Source organism: Panthera leo, chromosome C1 (genome assembly GCF_018350215.1).
Source record: "Panthera leo isolate Ple1 chromosome C1, P.leo_Ple1_pat1.1, whole genome shotgun sequence".
Classification (NCBI taxonomy): Eukaryota; Metazoa; Chordata; class Mammalia; order Carnivora; family Felidae; genus Panthera; species Panthera leo.
Window position 1 is genome coordinate 74,713,308 of NC_056686.1, and position 26,619 is coordinate 74,739,926.

General features: G+C 37.2%; 1 long non-coding RNA gene across 2 annotated transcripts; it reads left to right on the plus strand.

Moving 5' to 3' along the window:
- Window positions 1–44: 44 nt before the first annotated feature.
- LOC122227891 lies at window positions 45–25,714 on the plus strand. 2 transcript variants are annotated; one of them, XR_006206264.1, is made up of 4 exons: window positions 45–755; window positions 6,757–6,883; window positions 16,663–16,784; window positions 25,194–25,714. It is a non-coding gene; the product is annotated as an uncharacterized LOC122227891 (long non-coding RNA). The 2 variants fall into 2 exon arrangements; XR_006206265.1 differs by lacking the exon at window positions 6,757–6,883.
- Window positions 25,715–26,619: the final 905 nt, after the last annotated feature.

A 26,619-nucleotide genomic window follows, 5' to 3' on the forward strand; every position in this document is an offset into this window, starting at 1 on the left:
TATATATATATATATATATATATATATATATAGGATGCCTTCTGTGTGCTAGACAATGTGGATAGAAAGTTGAAGAAAAATCAAAATCTTAATAAATGAGGAATAGTATACATTAAAATTCAAGCACCAGTAAATCAGGATACCAGTAGTATCCTTTTGTTTGAGGTAACTTACTTTATTTTTAGGACCTGACCTTTCAGAAAATAGGTAAATGAAAACAGAATGCTAGTCATTATATAGTCCTCTTATTCAACTATTACAAATGGAATATTTAAGGAATATTAGGAATTATTAGGAATATTTTAAGATAGGTCTGTGCTATCCCTGTAGCACAAACTGAGGTCACAGTGGAAATTGCCATTATATGTTAACTAGGTGAAAGCTGCATTAGAGATTCAAATCTAACAAAAATTTTACAGGTGTTACTGATCTTTCCAAAGCAACTGAGGGTGAGTATGAGAGACTCAGAGGATCAAATGCCAAATCATGGATCTTAATGAAAATTCTTATTTACTTTCTAGCTATCTTTTGAGATCTGCTGTATCTCCAACTATTGGCCTTATATGTATATAAATATATGTATTTATAAACATATGTATATAAATATATACATATATAAATAGAGATAAGTTCTTAAATAACTTCAAAGTGTCAAAAATCTTGCATGATTTCCACTTCTAGTATCGTGACTAAATAGAAGCTCCCAAGACTGCCAGTAAGACACATAATTTGAGGCACTGCTGGTTTCATGAAAGGTAAGAGTGGTGTCTGGCAACCTCCCACCCCAAAACAAACAGACACACTTGAGCATGGATCTGGACAAGCTATAGCTTTAGTACCTAAGAATTAAGGAGGAGTGCCCAAGCACAAGAGTGAGAGTACTCAGAGTTTGGGATTGGAACTTGAGTCCACAAAGTAGGCCAGAGAAGTAGGAAGGTGGAAAGCGTAAAAGCCAGAATGGCAAGGATCTAGCTTTGGAAATGCAAACACTCAGAAGAGGCGAGGTTGCCATGGATGGATTCCTATAGCAACGCCATTATGAAGATAACAAACCCTGCAATAGCAGTAAGACTTTTGTTCTATGTTTAAATCCTCTAGAGGAGCTCAAGTTCTGATTTGCAGGTCGTTGTTTTTCTACCAGTAGAATCAAATACTTTGTGAATGAAAGTTTCTCCAGAATGGGAACATAGGACTTCCACAAATTAAGATCAAGTAATATACTGTTAAAGGTCACGCAACACATGAGAAATGGGAAACTACCTTGAATGAGAGCCAACAAAAATAGTAAATTTCGATATCTCCTCCAAAATATTGCAAATATTCAAATTCTCAGATACAAAATATAAAACAGTTATGTACAAAATATTTATATACCTAAAATTACCAGGATAAGCAAGTACAATGAAATTTTAAAGAAATTAAACATTTTTAAAATCCAAAAATGAAATATGTGACTGACCAAATTTGAAACTCAGTGAAGTGTTAACACATTAGACAGCTGAAGAGGCAACTGGAGAACTGAATGATATATCTGAAAAATCAATCTCAAATAGATAAAAAGATAAGGAGATGGAAAATATGAAAAGAAGGTTAAGAGATATGGAAGATGGAGTAGAGACCCAAGAGTAAAGAATGGAAGGGAGGAAGTACTTGCAGAGATAATGGCTGCAAATTCCCCCAGAGATTAAAAATCATCCAGGAGGTAGGATATTCTCCATAAAGGATAAATATAAATAAAAGTATACATAGAACCATTGTAGTGAAACTATAGACCACCAAAGACAACATCTTGAAACTACCCAAAGAGAAAGGACTAATTGTCTATAAAAGAAAGACTAACAGCTGACTTTTCAATATTAACGGTGAAAATAGTGGAATATTCTCTTCAGAGCATTGAAAAACCAAATGTCAGCCTGGAATTGTGTAGAAAGTGAAATTAGTTTAAGAATGAAAGCAAGTGAAAGTGTTTTAGTTTTTCTTTTTTTTAACGTTTATTTATTTCTGAGGAATAGAGTGCAAGCGGGGGAGGGGAGGAGAGAGAGGGACACAGAATCTGAAGCAGACTCCAGGCTCCGAGCTGTCAGCACAGAGCCTGATGCGGGGCTCGAAACCATGAACTGCAAGATCATGACCTGAGCCGAAGTCAGACGCTTAACCAACTGAGCCATCCAGGTACCCCCAAATGAAAGTATTTTTTAAAGGGTTTACTCTTAAAGGAGTCCTACTCTAAAGGAAGTGCTTCAAGAAGAGATGAAAGTGATCCCAGAATGGTGATCTAAAACACAAAAACGCTTAGGAAAAAATAAAATGGTAAACACTTAGGTAAATCACAATAAATGCAACTCAGTAGAACAGATGATTTGTTTCTTTGTTTTAAGTCAACAGAAATTCTAGACAGTAGTAGTAAAACAGCTGAGATAGGGAAGATCAGAGCTGAAATATTCTGTTGTATCATTGGGGTGTCAGGGTATTAATTAACTTTAGTTAAATATACATTATAAAATGCCAGGGATATTCATGAAAAGAATATAGTGCATATAACATTCAAACCAAGAGAGAGGATTGTAAAAATAATTTCAAATATACCAATAATCACAATAAATGGAACAAACTTACTATTTAAAAACAAATTTCAGGGGCGCCTGGGTGGCTCAGTCGGTTAAGCGTCTGACTTCAGCTCAGGTCACGATCTCGCTGTCCGTGAGTTCGAGCCCCACGTCGGGCTCTGGGCTGATGGCTCAGAGCCTGGATCCTGCTTCCCATTCTGTGTCTCCCTCTCTCTGCCCCTCCCGCGTTCATGCTCTGTCTCTCTCTGTCTCAAAAATAAATAAAACCTTAAAAAAAAATTAAAAAAAAAACAACAAATTTCATTTTAAGTTTTATTTATTTTGAGCGTGTGTGTGTGTGTGTGTGTGTGTGTGTGTGTGTGTGTGCGCGCGCGCACATGTGGGGGAGGGGCAGAGAGATAGGGGGAGAAAGAGGATCCCAAGCAGGCCCCTTGCTGTCAGCACACAGCCTGACACAGAACTCAAAAACTCTCCAACTGTGAGATCATGACCTGAGCTAAAACCAAGAGTTAGACACTTAACCAACTAAGCTACCCAGGTCCCCCCAAAGTAATCGATTCTTAAAGCCTGGCTTTATACTATTAGCAAAAAGATACGTCTAAAATATAAGGGAAGTTGAAAGTAAGAGTATGAGTAAAAATATTCAATGCAAAAACAAAAGTAAAGCTATGGTAGCTCTACTTAATATCAAAACAGATTTTAGACCCATCATGAAAAAATAAGTATCACCAAGAATAGAGTGTTTCTACATAATGATAAAAGATTCAATTCATCAAAAAGATATACTAATCATGTGTGTGTATTTAATAAAGTAATCTCTACATAAAGCAAAAATTGTTAGAGCTACTACAAAATACTTATACCCATCAGGTTGGAAGATTACAACTTTCATTATTGGAAAATAGACTTTTTACAATCAAGAGAGATAGAATGAATAGAATAAGCTTGATCCCCACTGAATGTATATAGAATTCTGCATCCAGCAATTAAGAGATTCCACATTCTTTTCCAGATTACATGGAACATTTATAAAAATTGAGCCATAAAAAAAAATTGTAGAAAATAACAAAATATAGTTACACCAATTATATTTTCTAATTGGTACAAAGTATAGTTACACCAATTATATTTTCTAATTGGTTGGAACACATAGATTTTTAATAGATAAATAGATTTGAAAACCAATATTAAATACCCTTTACTGGCTCACAGAAAGAATCATAATTAAATGCAGCAAAAGTGATTCTTCCGGGGAAATTTGCAAACTAAGTGCCTATTTAAAAAAGGAAGGTTAGGGGCGCCTGGGTGGCTAAGTTGGTTAAGCATCTGGCTTTGGCTCAGGTCATCATCATGTGGTTCTTGTGTTCGAGCCCCGCAATGGACTGTGCTGACAGCTCAGAGCCTGGATGGGGTCTGCTTCAAATTCTGTCGGCCTCTCTGCACCTCCCCCACTCACTCTCTCTTTCTCAAAAAATAAACATTAAAAAAAAATTTTTTTAAAGGAACGTTTTAAAAAACTGATCAAATTGCTCAGCTTCAGAAATCAGAAAAAGGACAACAGAATAACTGAAAGTAAACAATAGAAAAAACAGTAAAATAGAAATAAGCCAAAAGCTTATTCCTTGAAAATGCTAATAGATATAGCTATGAAAAATGAAAGTAGATATAAATGCTATTTATAAATGAAAAATACAAATACAAGCAAAGATTTTTTAAAAGATGCTATTAACATATGCAAATAAATATGAAAAAAATAGTGAAAATAATCTGAAAACTCTAAAAATATTAGCTTAAGCTAGTGTGAATAATGTCGCTCTAACATTAATCACTTAAAAGCAGAAATTAAAAGTCCACACACACAAAAAAAATAGGTCCAAAGTGTTTTACAAGTGAATTCTCCCAAACTTTCAAGGAGGAGATTATTTTGACCACATAGAAAGTTTTTTTTAAATAATGTGAAAAAGTTATAGTTCCTAACTCATTCTGTGAGGTCAATATAATTTAGAAAACAAAATATACAAAGAGAGTATGTTACTGGCAAATTTCACTCATGAATACTGATAAAGGATACTAAACAAAATATTACCAAATGTATAAAAAGGGCACGATAAATTGGGCTTATGCTAGTAATGAAAGGATGGCTTAATATTAGAAAATCTCTGATTATCATTTACCATATTAAAGGGGAAAAAGTAATATATTTAGAAAAAGCTGGTCACTTTTCTGATTTGAAGGGGTCAGGGGATCCTTAAATTGACAAAGGTATCTATATTAAAACAACAACTGGGGCACCTGGGTGGCTCAGTCAGTTAAGCATCCAACTCTTGATTTTGGCTTAGGTCATGATCTCACAGTTCATGAGATCAAGCCCCACATCAGGCTCTGTACTGACAGTGCAGAGCCTGCTTGGGATTCTCTCTGTCTCCCTCTCTCTCTGCCCCTCTTGCACTCACTGACTCTCAAAATAAATAAAATAAACTTTAAAAAGACAACAAAAATAGACTCAATGCCATCATCTCATATGAGGAAACATTGAAAGTATCCCCTTAAGAATTGAGGACTAGGACTAAGATGCCTGTCATCGCTACTTTTCTACATGGATAGGGATTAAAGAAGGAAACAAAATGCTTACTTGCAGATGATGATTGTCTATCTGAAGAACTCAAAAGACTACAATTTAGTAGCAATCATAGTTTACCCAAGATGCTTGTTGTAAGATGAAAATACAGAAGTCAGTGACGTATGCACCATCATCAAACAACTGGAATACATAATATTTTTAAAGCACAACTTTTATGATAGCAACAAAACCAAGTTATCTAGAAATAAGCCTAACAAAAGATGTGCAAGACCTGTAAAAAAAGTTTTTCAAAGAAAGATGGTGAATTTAAACCCAAGTAAATCTGTAATTATGTTAAATGTAGTGTACTTAAGATCTGTTTCATTTGCTGTATATAAAGTATACCTCAATTAAAAAAACATAGACTAAAAAAAAAAAAAAAACTCAGAGACATTAAAGAAGACCTAAGTAAATATAGACAGACATATCTTTTGAAGTGATGTCAGTTCTCAAAAATCCTCTGCAGATTCAATGCAACTCTGGTTAGAATCCCAACAATTTTTTTGTGGAACTTCATAAGCTCATTCTAAAATTTATGTAGAAGAGCAAAAAGTAAAGGATAGAGAAATTCCTGAAGAACAAAGAGGAGAGGGAATTTGCCCTACAAGATAACAAGAATTATAAAGGTGTAGCATTTACTGAGGTATTGGTACATATTACAAATGGAACAATAAAAGAGCCAAGAAACAGACTTAAATATATCTGAAATTTTAATTTACAGAAGGAACCACATAATTCAGTGGAGAAAGAAAACATGTTTTCTCAGTAGAAGTAGGAAAATTGTGTGCCCATGTGGAAATGAAAAAAGAAACTCAATTTCTTTCTCATAGTGGACACAAATATTTCAAATGAAGTAAAACATAAATGTCAAAAGTAAAACTTTAAAACACTGAAAATATGTGTATAGGAAAACACAAAAATGTAAGAAAAATTGACAAGTTTAACAATCAGAAAGTTAGGAACTTTTTATCAAAAGACATCAAAGTGAAAAGACCGGGCACAAAGTGGAAGCCTATTTACATCACATGGAACAGAGAAAGAATAATAGCCACCACATTAAAAATTCCTAGAGCTCAGGAAGGAAACAGTCAAAAGTTCAAAATATGTGAACAGACATTTCACATGGACAATGAACATGCCCACTCTAAACAGTAATCAGAAACTACAAATCAAGACTTTGAGATATAATTTGAACACATTCAATTGATAAAAATTTTAAATTCTGACCTTATTGAGTGGTGGAGATGGAGTGGGACAATGAGATTCCAATACATTACTGTGAGGAGTATAGACAAATACAACCACTTGTGAAAAATAATTTGGTATTATCTTGTAAAGTTGGGCATCTGCATACGTTGGTACCTAGCAATTCCACCTAAGTAGTGTATCCTGAAGAAATTCTTTATTCATATGTACCAAGGGTCCATGAACAAGAATGTTCATAGCACTGTTTGTAATACCAAAAACTGGAAACAACCCAAATGTTCATCAATGGAAGAGAATGGTTTAATAAAATATTTTATATTTTATAATAAGCAATGTATACTTACACCACGAAATATTATACAGCCATGAAAATTAACTGCAGCTGTGGAGAACAGTACAAAAGAACAAAATATATGAAAGAAGCTAATCAAAGAAGACTATATGCAGCATGATCTCATTTTTAAAAGCTTAAGCCAAACCAAACACAAAGGTGATAATTTTTTTTTTCATTTTTAAGCAAGCGAATGTTAAACAAAAATTAAGATAGTGATTATCTGATGGGGAGGCAAAAGAATATGGTATTGGTGCAATATGTTGATAGGTAGAAATTGTTGGTATTTTAGGTCTTCAGCTTGGTCAGTCTTCAATATGTTAATAACAGGTAATATACCTCTTTCCCCTATAAGTCCTCCCTTTTCTTCTTTTCCAGCTTAAATTCCCATATCCATCATAATCACATATATCCTCAGCATCCTGTTTCTCTCTTGCTTCTTTGTACAAACCTGTTAAAACCCCCACCGAACCTCTGTTCAATCCATCTCTGGAGTGCAAACAACCATGCTAACTCCTCTCGCTACCATGAAGTGAACCAGTACTGAATTTCCTTAGTCTGGTGGTTCTCAAACTTCACAATGTATCAGAATCACTTGAAGGACTTGTACATGGGTCTCACCGCCTATTTTCTGCTTCGGTAGGTATGGAGTAGGGGGCGTGGTGCTGAGAATTTACATTTCAAGTAAGTTTCCAGGTACTACTGATGCTTCTGGTCTAGCTATAAAACAAGTGTCATGAATTTTAAAAGATAAAGAAATTTTTAAATCACTTTGATGTCAGTATCTACAATCCAAACAATTTCATAATTATAACATTTATGTTATCAATTACATATTGTTTCCTTGTAGCAGCTCTGTTGCAAAAGTAATAAAAATGATAATAGGAGGCAAAGCTATTTACATACTAAGGGAAAGTCCAGGAAATAAACAAAACTTTCCTTATTACCTATCCATTATATGTGATCTGCTTGGAAAATAGTCACATGTTATTCCTACTAAAGTCAGTAAGAGAGTTAAAATCTTAAAGGGAATATAATCAGACTAATGTACCCATGTTTTTATGTAATTATAAACTCTAGAGGTTTTTGGTTTGTTTGTTTTGTTTTGTTTTTTTTTAATGTTTACTTATTCTTGAGAGAAACAGAGTGTAAGCAGGAAGGGGCAGAGAGAGGGAGACACCAAATCTGAAGCAGACTCCAGGCCCTGAGCTTTCAGCACAGAGTCCGACGCGGGGCTCGAACCCTAGATCTGTGAGATCATGACTTGAGCCAAAGCTGGATGCCTAACCAACTGAGCCACCCAGGCACCCCTGTAATTGTAAACTCTAAAAACACACTACTACTTTTGTGAAGCAGTCGGTGTCAAAAGAAGCCAAAGGAAATATACAGTAACACTTCTTTAATTCAGCATTGGAAGTAGTTCACAAATAGTGTAATCTTATGCAATAAACACTTAAAAATTAAGTAAAGAATTACATGTAATCAATTTTCCTTGAAAATTATTTAACTTATAATAGTACAGCCAATTGTGACTGAATGTAGGAAGTTTGAAAAGTTCATTTTCTCACAATGTGTAACCAACTGTAGGCACACATTTGCCATTTGTGTCTTCTAACCACAAGTTTAATATATTTTTTACCTTCATTAAAATCTTATAACAAACAGCTCATCACATTATGAGATACTGGATTGTTTGTTAGCATGGCTTGACATTTTCCCTTTTTTTTTAATTTATTTTTATTGAGACATAATTGACATGTAACATTATGTAAATTTAAAGTGTACAATATGTTGATTTGATACATTTACATATTGTAATATAATTACCACTGTACCACTAGCATATACCTCTCACTTAACAAATACCTTTAAGGGCCATCCATGTTGTTCCAAATGTCAGGATTTCCTTCTTATGGCTGAATAATATGTCCATATATATGTGTATGTATGGGTACATGTGTATGTATGTGTATGTCTATATATCTATGTGTATACATACACATACACATACACACATACCACATCTTTATTCATCCATTGATGAACACTTAAGATTGTTTTCATTTTGGGGTGTCTGGGTGGCTCAAGTCGGTTGAGCGCCCGACTTCGGCTCAGGTCACAATCTCACGGTTCATGAGTTCAAGCCCCATGTTGGGCTCAGAGCCTGGAGCCTGCTTCAGATTCTGTGTCTCCCTCTCTCTCTGCCCCTCCCCTGCTCATTCTCTCTCTCTCTCTCTCTCTCTTTCTCTCTCTCTCTCAAAAATAAGTAAACATGTAAAAAATTGTTTTAATTGTTGTCATATCTTGACCATTGTGAGTAATGCTGCAATAAACAAGGGAGTGCATATATATCTCTTTGATATCCTATTTTCATTTCCATTGGATATAAACTTAAGTGATGAAAATCCAAAGAAATTTTAAAGAGCTAACTGGCTTTATTCATGATTCAAGCAGCATTTTCTCTACAAAGTACAGGTGAGCAACGATGGGCTGCAGAAAAGGAGAGGCTTTCAAAGGCAGGATAAGAAAGTCATAAAGAGAAAAGATGGGTGTGGTCATCTCCCTTTGAGGATAGTTGGGTCTTGATTAGGTGGATTACCTCATCGTCCTTCGAGAGATGGAGAAGGCCCCAGTGACATATCAACTTATTGGTGCTGACCAGAAAATTCCCGACTGATTGATTAAGACTACATTTCTGAGAAAGGTTGAAACTGAAATTAGTATAGGTACTAAGCTCCAGTTTGGTGATACAGCATAGCATAAGAATCTCCATTTGGTGCCTGTGTTCTTCTTTTTAACAGTACCCAGGAATGGAATTGTTGGATTTTATGGTAGTTCTAGTTTTAATTTTTTGAGGAACTTCCACACTGTCCCATAATGGCTGAACAAATTTACATCTCCACCAACAGTGCATAAGGGCTCCCTTTTCTCCACATCCTTGCCAACACTTGTTATCTCTTGTCTTGGTAAGAGCCATTCATTATAATAAGTGTGAGGTGATATTTCATTGGTGTTTTTGTTTTTGTTTCATAATTTATTTATTTTTTTAATTCACATCTGAGTAAGTTAGCATACAGTGCAACAATGATTTCAGGAGTAGATTCCCCTTACCCATTTAGACCACACACAACCCCTCCAGCAACCCTGTTTGTTCTCTGTATTTGTCTCTTATGTTTTGTTCTCCTCCCTGTTTTTATATTATTTTTGCTTCCCTTCCCTTATGTTCATCTATTTTATCTCTCAAAGTCCTCATATGAGTGAAGTTATATGATGTTTGTCTTTCTCTGATTAATTTTGCTTAGCATAATACCCTCTAGTTCCATCCATGTAGTTGCAAATGGCAAGATTTTGTTCTTTTTGATTGCCAACGAATACTCCACTGGATGGATGGATATATATATATATATATGCCACATCTTCTTTATCCACTCATCCATCAATGGACATTTGGGCTCTTTCCATACTTTGGCTATTGTTGATAGCACTGCTATAAACATTGGGGTGCATGTGTCCCTTCATGCAGCACACCTGTATCCCTTGGGTAAATACCTAGTAGTGCAATTGCTGGGTTGTAGGGTAGGTCTATTTTTAATTTTTTGAGGAAACTCCATGCTGTCTTCCAGAGTGGCTACACCAGTTTGCATTCCCACCAGTAGTGCAAAAGAGATCCTCTTTCTCCATATCCTCACCAGCATCTGTTGTTGCCTGAGTTGTCAATCAATGTTAGCCATTCTGACAGGTGTGAGGTGGTATCTCACTGTGGTTTTCATTTGTATTTCCCTGATGATGAGTGATGTTGAGCATTTTTTTCATGTGTCGGTTGCCCATCTGGATGTCTTCTTTGAAGAAGTGTCTATTCATGCATTTCTTCACTGGATTATGTGTTTTTTGGGTGTTGAGTTTGATAAGTTCTTTATAGATTTTGGATACTAACCCTTTATCTGATATGTCATTTGCAAATTTCTTCTTCCATTCCGTCAGTTTCCTTGTAGTTTTGCTGATTGTTTCCTTTGCTGGGCAGAAGCTTTTTATTTTGATGAGGTCCCAGTAGTTCATTTTTGCTTTTGTTTCCCTTGCCTCCAGAGACGTGTTGAGTAAGAAGTTGCTGCAGCCAAGATCAAAGAGGTTTTTACCTGCTTTCTCCTCGAGGATTTTGATGGCTTCATGTCCTACATTTAGGTCTTTCATCCATTTTGAGTTCATTTTTGTGCATGGTGTAAGAAAGTGGTCCAGGTTCAATTTTCTGCATGTTGCTGTCCAGTTTTCCCAGCACCATTGGCTGAAGAGACTGTCTTTTTTCCATTGGATATTCTTTCCTGCTTTGTCAAAGATTAGTTGGCCATACGTTTGTGGGTCCATTTCTGGGTTCTCTATTCTGTTCCATTGATTTGAGTGTCTGGTTTTGTGCCAGTACCATACTGTCTTGATGATTACAGCTTTGTAATACATCTTGAAGTCCAGGATTGTGATGCCTCCAGCTTTGGTTTTCTTTTTCAAGATTGCTTGGCTCTTTGGGGTCTTTTGTGGTTCCATAGAAATTTTAGGATTGTTTGTTCTAGCTCTGTGAAGAATGCTGGTGTTATTTTGATAGGGATTGTGATATCTCATTGTTTTGATATACATGTCTATTTGGTTACTCTGCCAATTTTTTTAAGTTTATGTATTTTGAGAGAAAGAGCACAAGCAAGGGAAGGGCAGAAAAAGAGAATCCCCAGCAGGCTCCAAATTGGCTGTGCAGATCCTGATGCAGAGCTCAATCCCCAGTGCAGAGCCTGATGCAGAGCTCAATCTCACCAACCATGAGACCGTGACCTGAGCTGAAAACAAGAGTTGGACGCTTAACCAACTGAGCCACCCAGACGCCCTACTCTGCCCATTTTTTAATCGAATATATGGTTTATATACAAATATAACTAATAATATGGTTTGCAAATATTTTCTACCTTTCTGTAAGCTACCTATTTATTTTGCTCTGCTGGAATTTTTAGTTTGATTGTTGATTTTGGCTTTTATTGCTTGTGCTTTGGTGTCACATCTAAAAAAAAATTCCCCAGAGACCAATGTCAAGGAGCTTTTCCTTACATTTTCTTCTAGAAGTTTTACAGTATCAGATCTTAAGTCTTTAATCCATTTCAGGTTAATGTTTGTGAGAGATACAGGATAAGGGTCTAGGTTCACTTTTCTGCATGTGATTGTCCAGTTTTCCTAGTGCCATTTATTGAAGAGCCTGTCCCTGTTGAGTGTTCTTGGCTTTTTTGTCAAATATTGGTTGACTGCAAGCGCAGAGGTTTACTTCTGGGCTCTCCATTCTGTTCCATTGGTCTTTGTGTTGTTTTTTTGCTTGTTTGTTTGTTTGTTTAATGGTAGTACCATACTATTTTAATCACTAAAGCTTTGAAGGTGTGTACAGTTGACCCTTGAACAATGCCTATTTGAAGTATGTGGGTCTACTTAATATGCGGAGTTTTTTTTAATAAACACAGAATAGTACTATACATGTATTTTCTCTTATTATTTTCTTAACATTTTGTTTAGCTTATTTTATTGTAAGAATTCAGTACATAACACACCATTCAAAATAGGTGTTAATCAACTGTTTATGCTATCAGTAAGGCTTCCAGTCAACAGGTTATTAGCAATTAATAACTTTTGGGTAAGCCAAAAGTTATGTGTGGAGCGCAGGGATCAGCACCCTTAACCCTGCTTGAGTTCAAGGGTCAACTATAGTTTGAGATGAGGAAGTGTGACACCTCTGGTTTTGTTCTTTCTCAAGAAGACTTTGGCTTTTTGGAGTCTTGTGGTTCCATATAAATTTTAGGATTGGTATTTCTATTTCTGTGAAATATTCCATTGGAAATTGATAGGGATTGCATTGAATCTATAGATGGCTTTAGGTAATGTGGACATTTTAACGAGTAATTCTTTCAATCCATGAACATAGGATATCTTTCCTTTTGTATGTGTCTTCCTCAATTTCTTTCATGAAAATCTTGTAGTTTTCATTGCAAATATCTTTTACCTCCTTTGTTAAATTTATGCCTAAATATTTTATTGTTTTTTGATGCTGTTGTGAATGGGATGGTTTTTTATTTCAGATCTCTCATTGTTAGTGAATAGAAATACAGCTGATTTCTGTATGTTGATTTTATATCTTGCAACCTTACTGAGTTCATTGATCAGTTCTGACAGTTTTTTGGTTGACTCTTTAGCATTTTCTTTATATAAGATCACATTATCTGCAAATAACAGTTTTGCTTGTATCTTTCCAACTTGGATGCCTTTTTTATTTCTTGCCTGATGTTTTCTTGTTCTAATTTTGATGCTTGTTGATGTTGTAGCCCTATTTCTTTATACACTAGAGACACATACTGTCTATGTCAAAGGAGTCAAGTGTCCTCCATCTTTGGAGCACATTGCTGTGTTTCATGTGTAGGTTTAAGTGATGGGGTTGCATTTAGGAACTTTCTTGTACACTGGCACACCAAAAAAATGTGTGTGTGCATGTATTTATTGATATATAGATATAGATAGATATAGATATATCTCAAATCTTTAAGTACTAGAATCACATAGCACAGTGAGATGTACTTATTATGAAAAGCATGCAAAATTGAGACCAGCCAAAGGACCGTAAAAATGGCTTCTCATGCTCTCTCTGAAAGATACAATCATGAAGAGGTGAGATAAGGGAGGAAGAGAGGGAGGGAGGGAGGACATACTTAGAGGCAAAATTAGTTTTAAAATTTAAGTTATCTTTCTTATGTGTGTATGCATGCCAAGTAGGTATATTTACATTTGTATAAATTAAATACCTGCTTGCTATTTTATAGTAATATTAATAATGTAGAGTAATTTATAAAAATAGCCCTTCTTCCTTCAAATAGCATTGTGTATTTCCTGATCATGAACACGCATAAGCAGAAAACCAGAAGTCCAAAATATCAAGATCACCACCTTGGTTCCAGGCCTAATAGGGCAGTTTTTAAACTGTCAACAAAGGGATCACTATATTTTATTTGAAAATATATGAAAATTTAAATGTCTCATGCCAATGAGAACAAGATGGATAGATCAGTGATCTTAAAAAAAATCCAGTCTCCAGGTGATTGTCAACATAGTTGCTAATTTCTGTTTTCTTTTTAGTTGTTTATGCAAAATCATCACACATACAAATTTACTTGTCCTAATGTACAGATTCACATTTTAGATTCTCAGTGGAATCCAGTTCAATGTTTTGACATTTACAGCATTATGTTGACTTGTAGTATTTGCCTCCTTGTACTTTTACATTTGATGAGCACTTTTGAGTCTTTGGTTTATTTCTTGTGGAATGTGGACATAATGCAACACAGTAAAAATAATGAAAAAATGCAAATGAACCAAAACTAATATGCAAATGACATGAAAATACCTTATTGCCTTATCTAAGGCAATCTGTGCTAGTGTGCATATTTAAGAACTAACAAAAGAATTGGATTTCTATGGAAATAACCACTTTTACCTTTTATAAATTTGAAATTTTATTTAAAAAAATAATCACATTAATTATTCTCTGACCACCAAACTGCTTGTAAACCACTTGTAGACTTCTAGAGATTTCTAGCAATCTAAATACTGTAAGAGAGAGTTGTGGCTTTATTGCTCATCTGGAATCCTGAACTCATCAAGTCCAGGGCTCTTTAGGTTAAAGTAAATAAATTGCAATCCAATTTCTAAGGGACCCTTGATGCCTCCTTGGTACCCGCTCTTTCTTTACCTAAATACTCCCTTGAGTTTGCCATAGTCTAATTAGGATAGGTAGCAAATTAAGCCATTCAGTATTGTGAGTATTGGCATATTATGAAGTTACCAAAGATTCATAGTGTGGTCCTCAGCTTTGCAGGTTCAGAGATATTTATCAGCTCACAGAATGATTGGACTCTGAGTTAGAATAGAGTTAGAATACTCTGTTGCTGCGTGTAACAGAGATGCAAAAGAGCAATGACTTGAATAAAGGAGAGGCTGGTGTGGCTGCATTTATCACAAGGTTATCCTTGTGACTCGGACTCCTTTTAGCTTACTGCTCTGCCATTTCTAGGTGCCCTAGTCTTCGTGGTCCAAGATGGTTCACAGCACATTTGCATTATAGTCATTAGAAGGAGGGGAAAAGGAAGGGGAGCACACCCTTTTCCTTACTGGGATGACTCAAGTTGTTTACATCACTTGCACTCTTGTTCCATTTACCTAAAATTAGCTGCAAGAATGACTGACACATACATTTTAACTGGTGCACATATGTATGTGTTCTGTTTCTAAGGAGGGGAAGATATAGTAGGTGCAGTATCTGTGTCTTCTCTGCATAACTACTGTACATTCTTCTGGTTTCTAGATGCTCATGTAACCCCCCAGGCTCTGTTCTAAGATCCTCCCCTTTTTTGTTGATACAATCCTCTACCCCAGGATTCGAAGTACAATTCATATGTCACTAACTCTGAAATCATATTTCCAGTCCCAACTCTTCCAGGAAACTTGAGGACATAGTCAATTGCCTGTGTGACCTTTCCACATTTACACATGGATGGCCTAGCGACAGATCAAATTTAAGATGGTTAACACAGTGTTGACTTCCCCTTCCCACCTTTGCTCTATTATCACTCCAGTTCAAGCTGTTAACATCCTGCCCATTGGCTTCTTTTTAACATCTTGTCTCCCAGCTTTCACCTTTGTCTACCTAAAGTCTGTTGCCCCTTATAGCAGACAGAGCTCTCTTTTAAACATGCAAACCCTCCAGATCCTCCAAATTGGTGTCCTAATTCTTTCATTATAAAATGTCCACCCTTTACCCTGGCTCACAAGGCACAATGTGGTCCAAACTAACTCTCAATCTTACCTCATTTAATTTTGGCCATATCACTCCCCTCATGCCAAAACGAATTCCTTTCTAGCCTGTAAACATACTAAGATCTTTTCTACGTTAAGGCCTTTTCACTAACTGTTCTCTGTTCCTGAAATGCTATTTCTCCTAATTCTTGCATAGCTATATTTTCACATTCAGGCTTCAGCTTAAATGTCACCTCTTCAGATTTGATAAGCACTCTAATTTATTACTCTGAAAATGCATAAATAAAAGAATCAAGCATCCATTCTGTCTTTTCTATACCATTCTATATTTCAGGGTAAACAAATAGTTGATAGGGGGAGAGTTTTTTTTTTTTATATATAGAAGAGTCATAGCTAATAAATGAAACAAATTTGGAATTAGAATATTGGCTTTTTGCAGCTCCTATTGAAATAATGGATCTTAGCAACAATGTATGAACTTTGATCCTAATTTGGGAAGGAAAATGATAAATTTGAGACCAAATGAGGAGCCATGAGTATGGACTGCATATCATGATAATTGGGTATGATAATTTTGTGGTTATGTATGGGTTTTGGGGTGCATTTGTTTAAGTAAAGTCTACCCCAATGTGGGGCTTGAACTCATGACCCCAAGATCAAGAATTTCATGCTCCACCAACTGAGCCAGCCAGGCATCACAAGGTTATATGCTTTTCTGAAATTCCCTATCAATAGATACTGAACTCTTTATGGTTGGAATGATATCTGTCATTTGCTTTAAAAACACTTTAGCAAAAAAAGAAAAAAAGAGGCAGAGTAGATAAAACAAGTATTGAGTAATGTTACTAATTGGCAAAGCTAGGTAATGGATACATGGGAAGCAGAAGAAAGAATTTACAAATTCTGTTTTGAATATGTTTGAAAGTTTTCATAATAAAAGGTTTTTAAAAACATCTCAAAGGGTCCTTTTCCTATCAACTATTTAAAAGTAACTATATATTTGGTCACTATCATATTTTAGTTCTTTGCTTTGTCCTTAGAGTGATCCAATTTTTTTCTTATTTATTTATTTATTTATTTATTTATTTATTTATCTATTTATTTATTTCTCCATCTAGAATGAGAGCACAGGCCTTGCCTTGTTCAACACTATATGCCCAGCATGCAAAATACTTCCAGATACTACTGGTTGGTGTATACTGTTTGTGGAATGAATGAGTTAAATGTGGAACTGAAAAAGGTAATTTTAGATCAACTAAAATACAATCCTTTTACACAGCATTTAGTTGTCATATACTGCTTGCTATTAAAGCATGATAATGAAAACAAAATAGGTTTGGGGCATCTGGCCATCAGTTAAGTGTCTGACTTCAGCTCAGGTAATGATCTCATGGGTCTTGGGTTCGAGCCCCGGATCTTGGGTTCGAGCCTCACATCGGGCTCTGTGCTGCAGTGCAGAGCCTGGAGCCTGCTTCAGATTCTGTGTCTCCCTCTCTCTCTGCCCCTCCCCCACTCATGTTCTGTCTCTCTCAAAAATGAATAAACATTAAAAAAAATTAAAAAGAAAGGCTGTTGAATATCTGCAATATCATATTACAAAAAGAAAAGAAAAAAATAGATTTAAGTCAACTGGGAAAAATCCGGTAAGTTAAAGGGGGGGATTGAGGGATAGTTGTCAAGCATTTCTTAGTTTGGTGAAGGTATTTGAGTTTGGTGCTATCATCAAGTGTATATTTTGGAATTATTTAATGTTGCTTTGGTTATTTAAGGTGAAAAAATGCTATTATGTTATTATCCCTAAAATAAGAATATTCAGTCATAGCCTTTTAAAAGTTGTCATTTGTTGGGGCACCCGGGTGGCTCAGTCAGTTGAGTGTCCAACTCTTGATTTTGGCTCAGGTCATGATCTCCTCTTTGTGGGATCGAGCCCTGTATCCAGCTCTGCACTGACTCTGCAGAACCTGCTTAAAATTCTCTCCCTTGCCCCCTCTGCCTCTCTTCCACCCCTGCGCTACTTCTTGCTCTCTCTGCTCTCTCAAATAAAAAAAAGTTGTCCTCTGAGGATGACACTCCATCTTGAAGATGTTTGAAGTGAGGCCGGTAAAAGAAACAGCAGTCTGTATCAGAGTGGGCATGACTTTTAAACTGGAAATTATGTCTAGCTTAGTTACCTAATAATGCCTCGGATAAAAATAAAACAATTCATATGTATTCTGTAATCAGTTTCATAATGACCTATGCTGAGATGTCCAAGTCCAGAGTACAGAAAGAGAACAGGGTTGGAGATGTGAGGGTCACTGGATGGTAGCTGAAATCACAGGAGTAGATGGTATCATCCAAGGTTGAGTAGGACAAAAGGCATGAGTAGAATAGGAACACTCCACACAGACTTGAAAGTGGTTAGTTGCCAGAAGTAGGAAGACAATGAAAAGATTAAAGGGCTCTCGTGGAAGCCTAGGGAAAGAGTGTTTGAAAGAGGAGAAAGTGGACAATAATATCAAATATTAATCAGTTAAGGTGAGGTCTAAGATGTTTCCACCTGCTTTAGCAAACAGATATTATTGGGACCATGATGAGAATTGTTCTACTGGTTTGCCCAGGGTTCAAATTAGCTTGCAGTGTTTTACGAGGAGGATGGGAGGGAATCTTTTAAGAAGTTTGACTATAAAGGGCAAGAAATGCCAGGGATTGAGGAGATCAGGACACAGAAGTGATTGGAATGTGTTTACATGTGGCTAGTAAGGAGCCAGTGATGAGGATTGCCAAAATGCTTATAATTCGCACAGGATCCGTGCAGTTTGGGGCCTCCAGCGTTCATGATGCTCATCTTCTCTCTCAGAGATGGGACTATACCTAATGACCTAAAATGCTAATCATCTTCCAGATTCTACTAAAGGAAAACATTAATCTTTTTCTAATCATCTCCCCCCAAATCGAACTAATCAGATCCTCATTTGTGCCCCCACCATAATCTGCAAAGATTCTTCATACTTTATTGCATTTATCTGGGTATATATCTCTTTTCTCCATATGCAACTTTTATTCAGAGTAGATGCCAAGTGCACAGCACTGTGGCTGACACAGTAGGTGTTCAATAAATACTAATATATCCTTCATTAAGTAATAACCTTCATTTTTATTTTTTTAATAATTTTTATTATTTTTTTAAATTTATATCCAAGTAAGTTAGCATACAGTGCAACAATGATTTCAGGAGTAAATTCCAGTGATTCATCCCCTATGTACAACACTCAGTGCTCATCCCATCAATTGTCTTCCTTAATGCCCCTTACCCATTTAGCCCATCCTCCCACCTACAATGCCCCAGCAACCCTCAGCTTTTTCTCTATATTTAAATCTCTTATGTTTTGTCCCCGTCTTTTTTTTTTTATATTATTTTTGCTTCCCTTCCCTTATGTTCATCTGTTTTGTATCTTAAATTCCTCATATGAGTGAAGTCACATGATATTTGTCTTTCTCTGACTAATTTTGCTTAGCATAATACCTTCTAGTTCCATCCACATAGTTGCAAATGGCAAGATTTCATTTTTTGATTGCCAACTAATACTCCACTTTACACACACACACACACACACACACACACACACACACACATATACACATACACCACATCTTCTTTATCCATTCAACCATTGATGGACATTTGGGCTCTTTCCATACTTTGGCTATTGTTGATAGCACTGCTATAAACATTGGGGTGCATGTGTCCCTTCATGCAGCACACCTGTATCCCTTGGGTAAATACCTAGTAGTGCAATTGCTGGATTGTAGGGTAAGTCTATTTTTAATTTTTTGAGGAACCTCCATGCTGTTTTCCAGAGTGGCCATACCAGTTTGCATTCCCACCAGCAGTGCAAAAGAGAGCCTCTTTCTCCACATCCTCACCAACATCTGTTGTTGCCTGAGTTGTTCATGTTAGCCATTCTGACAGGTGTGAGGTGCTATCTCATTGTGGTTTTAATTTGTATTTCCCTGATGATGAGTGATGTTGAGCATTTTTTTCATGTGTCGGTTGCCCATCTGGATGTCTTCTTTGAAGAAGTGTCTATTCATGCATTTCTTCACTGGATTGTGTTTTTTGGGTGTTGAGTTTGATAAGTTCTTTATAGATTTTGGATACTAACCCTTTATCTGAATGTCATTTGCAAATTTCTTCTTCCATTCCGTCGGTTGCCTTTTAGTTTTGCTGATTGTTTCCTTTGGTCTTCAGGAGCTTTTTATTTTGATGAAGCCCCAGTAGTTCATATTTGCTTTTGTTTCCCTTGCCTTTGGAAACGTGCTGAGTAAGAAGTTGCCACGACTGAGGTCAAAGAGGTTTTTTGCCTGCTTTCTCCTTGAGGATTTTGATGGCTTCCTCTCTTACATTTAGGTCTTTCATCCGTTTTGAGTTTATTTTTGTGCATGGTGTAAGAAAGTGGTCCAGGTTCAATTTTCTGCATGTTGCTGTCCAGTTTTCCCAGCACCATTGTCTGAAGAGACTTTTTTCCACTGGATATTCTTTCCTGCTTTGTCAAAGATTAGTTGGCCATACGTTTGTGGGTCCATTTCTGGGTTCTCTATTCTGTTCCATTGATTTGAGTGTCTGGTTTTGTGCCAGTACCGTACTGTCTTGATGACTGCAGCTTTGCAATACATCTTGAAGTCTGAATAACCTTCATTTTTAAAATGAAGCATCTGTGTGATCATACTGGATCTTCATAGCAACCCTGTGAAAAAGCACTATCAGTATTCTCATATTTGAAATAAGGAACCAGAGGCTTAAGAGAGTTAAATAACGTGTGCAAAGCACGCAGTAGGTTGGGAAAGCAAGGACTCAGACCTCATCTGCTAGCAAGATTCATGCTCTTATTCCCACCATACTCAATGAGTAAGTGAACAAATGCATGAATGGATGGGGAGAAAGAAATTCAAAAGGAAAAAATTCCCACAAATGAACCTCTACACCCATTGCAAACATAACCCATACTTAGAGAAACTGATTGTTCAATAAATACTTTTTGGGGAAAAAAAAGGGAACAATTATAAAGCTGAAAGTAAGCGTAAACTTCCAGTCTGTCAAACACTGGAGCTCACTTATTCTCCCTTTGTACAAAACAAAAAGGATTAACAATCATCTTCTCTTTGTTCATCTGTGAACACACTGGTCCAAGAACTTATTGGTACTTTAAAAAGACCAATTCTTCATGGGAAAAGAAAATGGCTTTTGCTTTAAAATGATTGCCTGCAGTGACCGCACAAACCCATTTGTCCACTCCTACTCTAGACATAAAGAGACACCGAGAGCCTGCTCTATGTGCTGGGCCTAACTGCCACACAACCTATGAAAAGAAAAGCTTACGTCCCCAAGACCACCATATGCTGGTATCACATTGAAGCCATCTCATGTCTGACATAATCTGAAATTGTTTCTGGGAATGTTAGGACCTCAAATTTCCTCTGGTCATTGATTTATGATTTTATATCACTGTTCAATCCCAAGATCCAGAAAATTTAGAGTTAGAACTTTGGATTTGAAATAACTCATTGGAATCATCTAGTTGGGGAACCATATAGAGTAATGAATCACAGTGTATGTCCTGGGCAGGTTACTCTCTGTACCTCAGTGTTTCTCATCTGTAAAATGGAATTAGTGATAGTCCCTGTTCAGTAAGCTTCTCTGGAACTTCCATGACCATAACATTCTTGAACAGCCTTGCCCCCACTACTTCTACCACTCGCAGAAAACAGAACTCCCTTCCAGAAAGGATTTAGCTCCAGCTATTAAATGGCTAAGAGAATCATTGGGAGGACCAAGGAAGTCGATGCCAGACTGAACTAGGACTAACAGCCACAGCCCCGGTGCAAGGCCAAGAACGAGTTGCTGCTCATGCCACAATCTAGCAGTTGTTGGAGAATCTGGCAGCTGCTTTTGCTACACAATATATACTAACAAAATGGATGCCACATGTCTTCCCCCACTTGACTCCTTTTGGAATTCAAGTATCATGTGGGTGCATCTGATTGGTCAGAACTTAATTTATACCTAAAATCTTAGCTTCAAATAAATCTGGGATTGGGGGATTTTTTAATTTTTTTACTTCTAGCCTTCCGTCCAAGAAAGCATTCTAGAAGGAGGTTGAATGTTGGACAAGCCCACCCACACTAGTTGCCATAAAGTACTAGTGATTACTACTATCTTGTTCAGCTCCATCTTACAAATGAGAAATTTGGCTCCAAGAGATTTAGTGAGGTTCTTCCCCTGGTTTGATGTCTATTCCTCTAACATGCTGCTTCTCCATTGACCTACAAACCCTTCATCTGGTCTATAAATTTTCATTCTATTTCTCTTCAGGATGTTACCTGAAATATTTTCTCAGTGATTAAATTTACATGTTTTTTTAATGTTTATTTTATTTGTTTTTGAGAGAGAGAGAGAGAGAAGAAGATAGAATCCTAAGCAGACTCCACACCGTTAGCATAGAGCCCAACGCGGGGCTTGAACCCACAAACCATGAGATCATGACCTCAGCTGAAACCAAGAATCAGACACTCGACTGACTGAGTCAATCACGTGCCTCTAAATTTATATATTTTAATAATTATACTATATTCCACAGATTGATTTAGACTTGCTTAAATCATTCTAAAAGTTGCCTTTATTTCCCCCTGGTCCCCTGCCGCAAGTTTTGTTGTTTTGTTTTGTTTTCAGAATTCTAAACTGTTTCTTCAGTCTTAAGCTAAAGGCAATCAAAAGAAAAGAATCGAATCCACCTTTATTTCAGATCACTCAGACAAAATACAAGGTGGGCTTTTACCAAACCAGCTCATTTTTCCTTCTGAAATATTTTCAGAACCATATTTATAGTAAGAGTTTGAAGTTTCTCTCTCTTTTCGTTTGTTTGTTTGTTTGTTTGTTTGTTTATATATTCTCTACACCCAACATGGGGCTCTAACTCATGACACTCAGATCAAGAGTCACATGCTCTTCTGACTGAGTCAGCCAGGCTTCCCTGAAGTTTCTCTTTTTAACTAAAGTCTACTTCCTCTATTCGAGAAACTTACATTGAATGGGAAAAGAAATCTAAACAGTTTGGTGTTTTACCATTTGATCTAAAAATAAATAAAATTTTAGTCATGATTTATAATCCCCCCAAAACAAATCAGCTCTTTTTGTTACATTCAGCCAATTTTTTTCTTTTTTTTATTGAGGTATAATTGACATATAATATTATATTGGTTTCAGGTGTACAATATAATGATTCAACATTGTATATATTGTGAAATGATTGCCACAGTAAGTCTGATTAACATCTGTCACCATACTTAGTTACAAAAAGTTTTTTTCTTGTGATAAGAACTTTTAAGACATACCTGTCTTAGCAACTTTCAAATATGCAATTCAGGGGGTGCCTGGGTAGCTCAGTTGGTTGAGTGTCCAACTTTGGCTCAGGTCATGATCTCATGGTTCGTGAGTTCAAGCCCCGCATCTCACTCTGTGCTGACAGCTCAGAGCCTGTAGCCTGCTTAGATTCTTTGTCTCCCTCTCTGTCTGCCCCTCCCCTGCTGATGCTGTCTCCCTCTCTCTCAAAAAAAATGAATAAATATTTTAAAAATTTTAAAAAATAAATGCAATTCAGTAGGATTGACTATAGTCACCATGCTGTACATTATATCCCCATGACTTACTTATTTTATAACTGCAAGTCTGTACCTTTTGACCACCTTCACCTATTTCACCCACACCACTGCAACCCCCAGCTGTCCTATCTATGAGCTTAGTGTTTTGTTTTTTTTTCCCAAATTTCTCATAAAATTGAGATTTGTCTTTCTCTGACTTATTTCACTTAGCATAATGCTCTCAAGGTCCATCCATGTTATCACAAATGGCAAGATTTCCTTCTTTTTATGGCTGAATAATATTCCTCTGTGTGTGTGTGTGTGTGTGTGTGTGTGTGTGTGTGTGTGTGTGTGATTGTATGTATTTTTTTCTTTATCCATTCATCCATCGATGGACACTTCAGTTGTTTCCATAGATTGGCTATAGTAAATAGTGCTGAAAGGAATATCGGGTGCAGGTATCTTTTCAAGTTAGTGTTTTTGTTTTATTTAGATAAATATTCAGAAATGGAATTGCTGGATTATACGGTAGTCCTATTTTTAATTTTTTGAGGAAACTCTCTTCTGTTTTCAATAGTGGCTGCACCGACTCTGCATGAAGGTTCTCTTTTCTCCACATCCTCACCAATGCTGGTTATTTCTTGTCCTTTTCCACAGTCACCATTCTGACAGGTATGAGGTCGCTCATTGTGGTTTCAATTTGCATTTCCCTGCTGATGAGTGATACTGAGCATCTTTTCATGTGTCTGGTGGCCATCTGTTTATCTTCTTTAGAAAAATGTCTATTCAGTTCCTCTGTCCATTTATTTATTTATTATCTTTTTAAAATGTTTTTATTTTTATTTTTGAGAGAGAGACAGCATGAACAGGGGAGGGGCAGAGAGAGAGGGAGACACAGAATCTGAAGCAGGCTCCAGGCTCTGCACTGTCAGCACAGAGCCTGATGCCGGGCTTGTACCCACAAACCGTGAGATCATGACCTGAGCCGAAGTCGGATGCTTAACCAACAGAGCCACGTAGGCACCCCTGTTCTTCTGTCTTAAGATTGCTTAAGGTATTCAGAGTCTTTTGTGGTTCCATACAAATTTTAGGAGTGTTTGTTCTATTTCTGTGAACAGCTGTTTTCAAAGGGAGACTTGAGATTCAAAGAACTCTCCTCAAAGTCAAGTTTTATGCTATCAAAAGAATAAAAAAAGTAACCGCTACTTTGCCCAAAGGAACTTGGGCTCCAACATAACACAGGTGTCCCTCTGGCACCCCACAAGCATCATCTCTTCTCTAAGTTTATTCCCTCCTAATCTAGAGAACTTCCACACTCATGCTGTCCTTTGAGACTAGGGAGTGTTTTCAAAATCAGCCCATGGTGGAGGCAAGAGGACCGGGACGAGCCATCATTTTGCCGTCTGCTAGTAGTGTGGCCTTGGACATGTTGTTTCACCTCGCTAGTGACATGTGAACATTTCACCCCAGTGTCCTCATCTGTTAAATGGAGGACTTATAGTTACTCATTCATTTGTAACCTTCCATTTCAAACATAGTCTTCAGTATGACTTTAATACATAAGATGACCAGAGCAGAAGCGGAGTGGGGGCCTAGTTCATGCACAACAGGGGCCTGGACCCTAGCCCAGACACCACAGTTTAGCTGTGACCTTAAGTTTGGCATTACTGTCTTCTATCTGCATATTAGACATGGTGGGTATTCAGTAACTTATTTTATTGTATTTTATTTTGTTTTTACTTTTATTATTTAGTAACTTTATTATTTGAGAGAGAGCGAACAGGGGAGGGGCAGAAAGATAGAGAATCTTAAATAGGCTCTGCGCTGTCAGTGCAGGGACATCAAACCATGCAGGCCTGGGGCTTCTCTGGAGGACCTCAGAAGCAGCTCCAGGGTGTAAAGATCACCCTCATGTTAACAAATTAGGACAGTGAGAGAAGCTGATGGCATAGCAGGTGAGATTTCTTTGCCACCACAGTGTGGGAGGGGTTGAAGTTCTGGGCCCATCATTTGGTTTTCTGGTGTCTCATAGCCATAGAGCTAGAAGGAACCAACAGAAGGAGTAAGAACATGCCAGAGAAATCTCTGACAGAGCAACCGAATCTCTGCTTAAATACCTGCAGTGAAGTATTCAACATGACTGACATGCCTTCATCTGAGAGCTTCAGGTGAGTTCTCCCTCCTAGACCTGCCTTTTGGAACAATGTAGAACAAGCTAGGCTTTCCAATATCTCTAAAGGCACTGGGCCCAGTTCTCTTGTGGTTTCATCACCTGTGTCAGTTTGAAACAAATTACCTCTTGGCAGAATCTTCAATTCAACAAAATGCCACTTCTCTCTGTTTTCTTCCTAAGTACCTTGCCTTCCAGCCATCTTCCTTCTTTCTCAGATGTCTGAAAACATTGATCATTTCCAATAGTGGCTGTGCCAGCCACAGGCTGTTGCAGATCACAGACAGTGCTTGAGAATTGTTCTGATAATGTGCAGAGGAAAAGAAAAGCTCTGTGGTCACTTTTTCCTTCTTCCTCTTTTTTAATGTTTATTTTTGAGAGAGAGAAACAGAGCACAAATGGGGGAAGGGCAGAGAGCGAGCAGGACACAGAATGCGAAGCAGGCTCCAGGCTCTGAGCTCTCAGCACCGAGCCCGACGTGGGGCTTGAACCCACAAACTGTGAGATCGTGACCTGAGCCGAAGTCGGATGCTCAACCTACTGAGTCACCCAGGTGAGCCCGCCTCCCTTCCTCTTTCCTTAAGCAAGAGTTGCAGTCTCCCGGGATGGCGATTAAAAGTCCCCTTGACTAGAGAAATGCCAGTGAAGGTTATGAATGGAGGTTTATGCTTGTGCCAGACGCTGGGCCTCTGTGGCCTAGAGATCAGCTGAATGGTACTTTTGTAGTGACACCTTGAAGTCTTGAGATCCTGATGAAATGAGTGTGTATGTGGAAATATCCAGGAGGGGGAGAGGGAGGGAGGTGTTTAGGGGACTGGGGAATCTGTCAGTAGTTCCACAATTGGCAGATGAGATTAAAACTCCAGCAACAGGAAAAGTCAGGGCCACTGACAATTGGAAATATTGGCATGGGGCATAGAGAGGCCTCCTGGCTGGATTAGGACCAGATGGGTAATAGGCGGACCCCCTCAGCTGTTCATCTTGATAATTAAAGTAAATCTTGCACCTGTGATATTAAATTAGCTCAGAAACCAAAGACAACCATGGGTAAAGTACGTTTGTTGGTTTGAACACAAAGGCTTACTATCAAGAGGCATCTAGTTTAAGAAGCATTTAGTTTGGAGAAAGAGCTAGAGTGATCTCTAGCTATTAACTCCTTGCCACCTGAGCTGATTCAAAAATAATTCAGAAACTCACTCTGAAGAGCTTTCCCCAAAAAGCCAGATACGAGTATTGCATTGAATAATTTTGTTAATTTCATAACTGAACCGAATTGTATTTGAAAGTT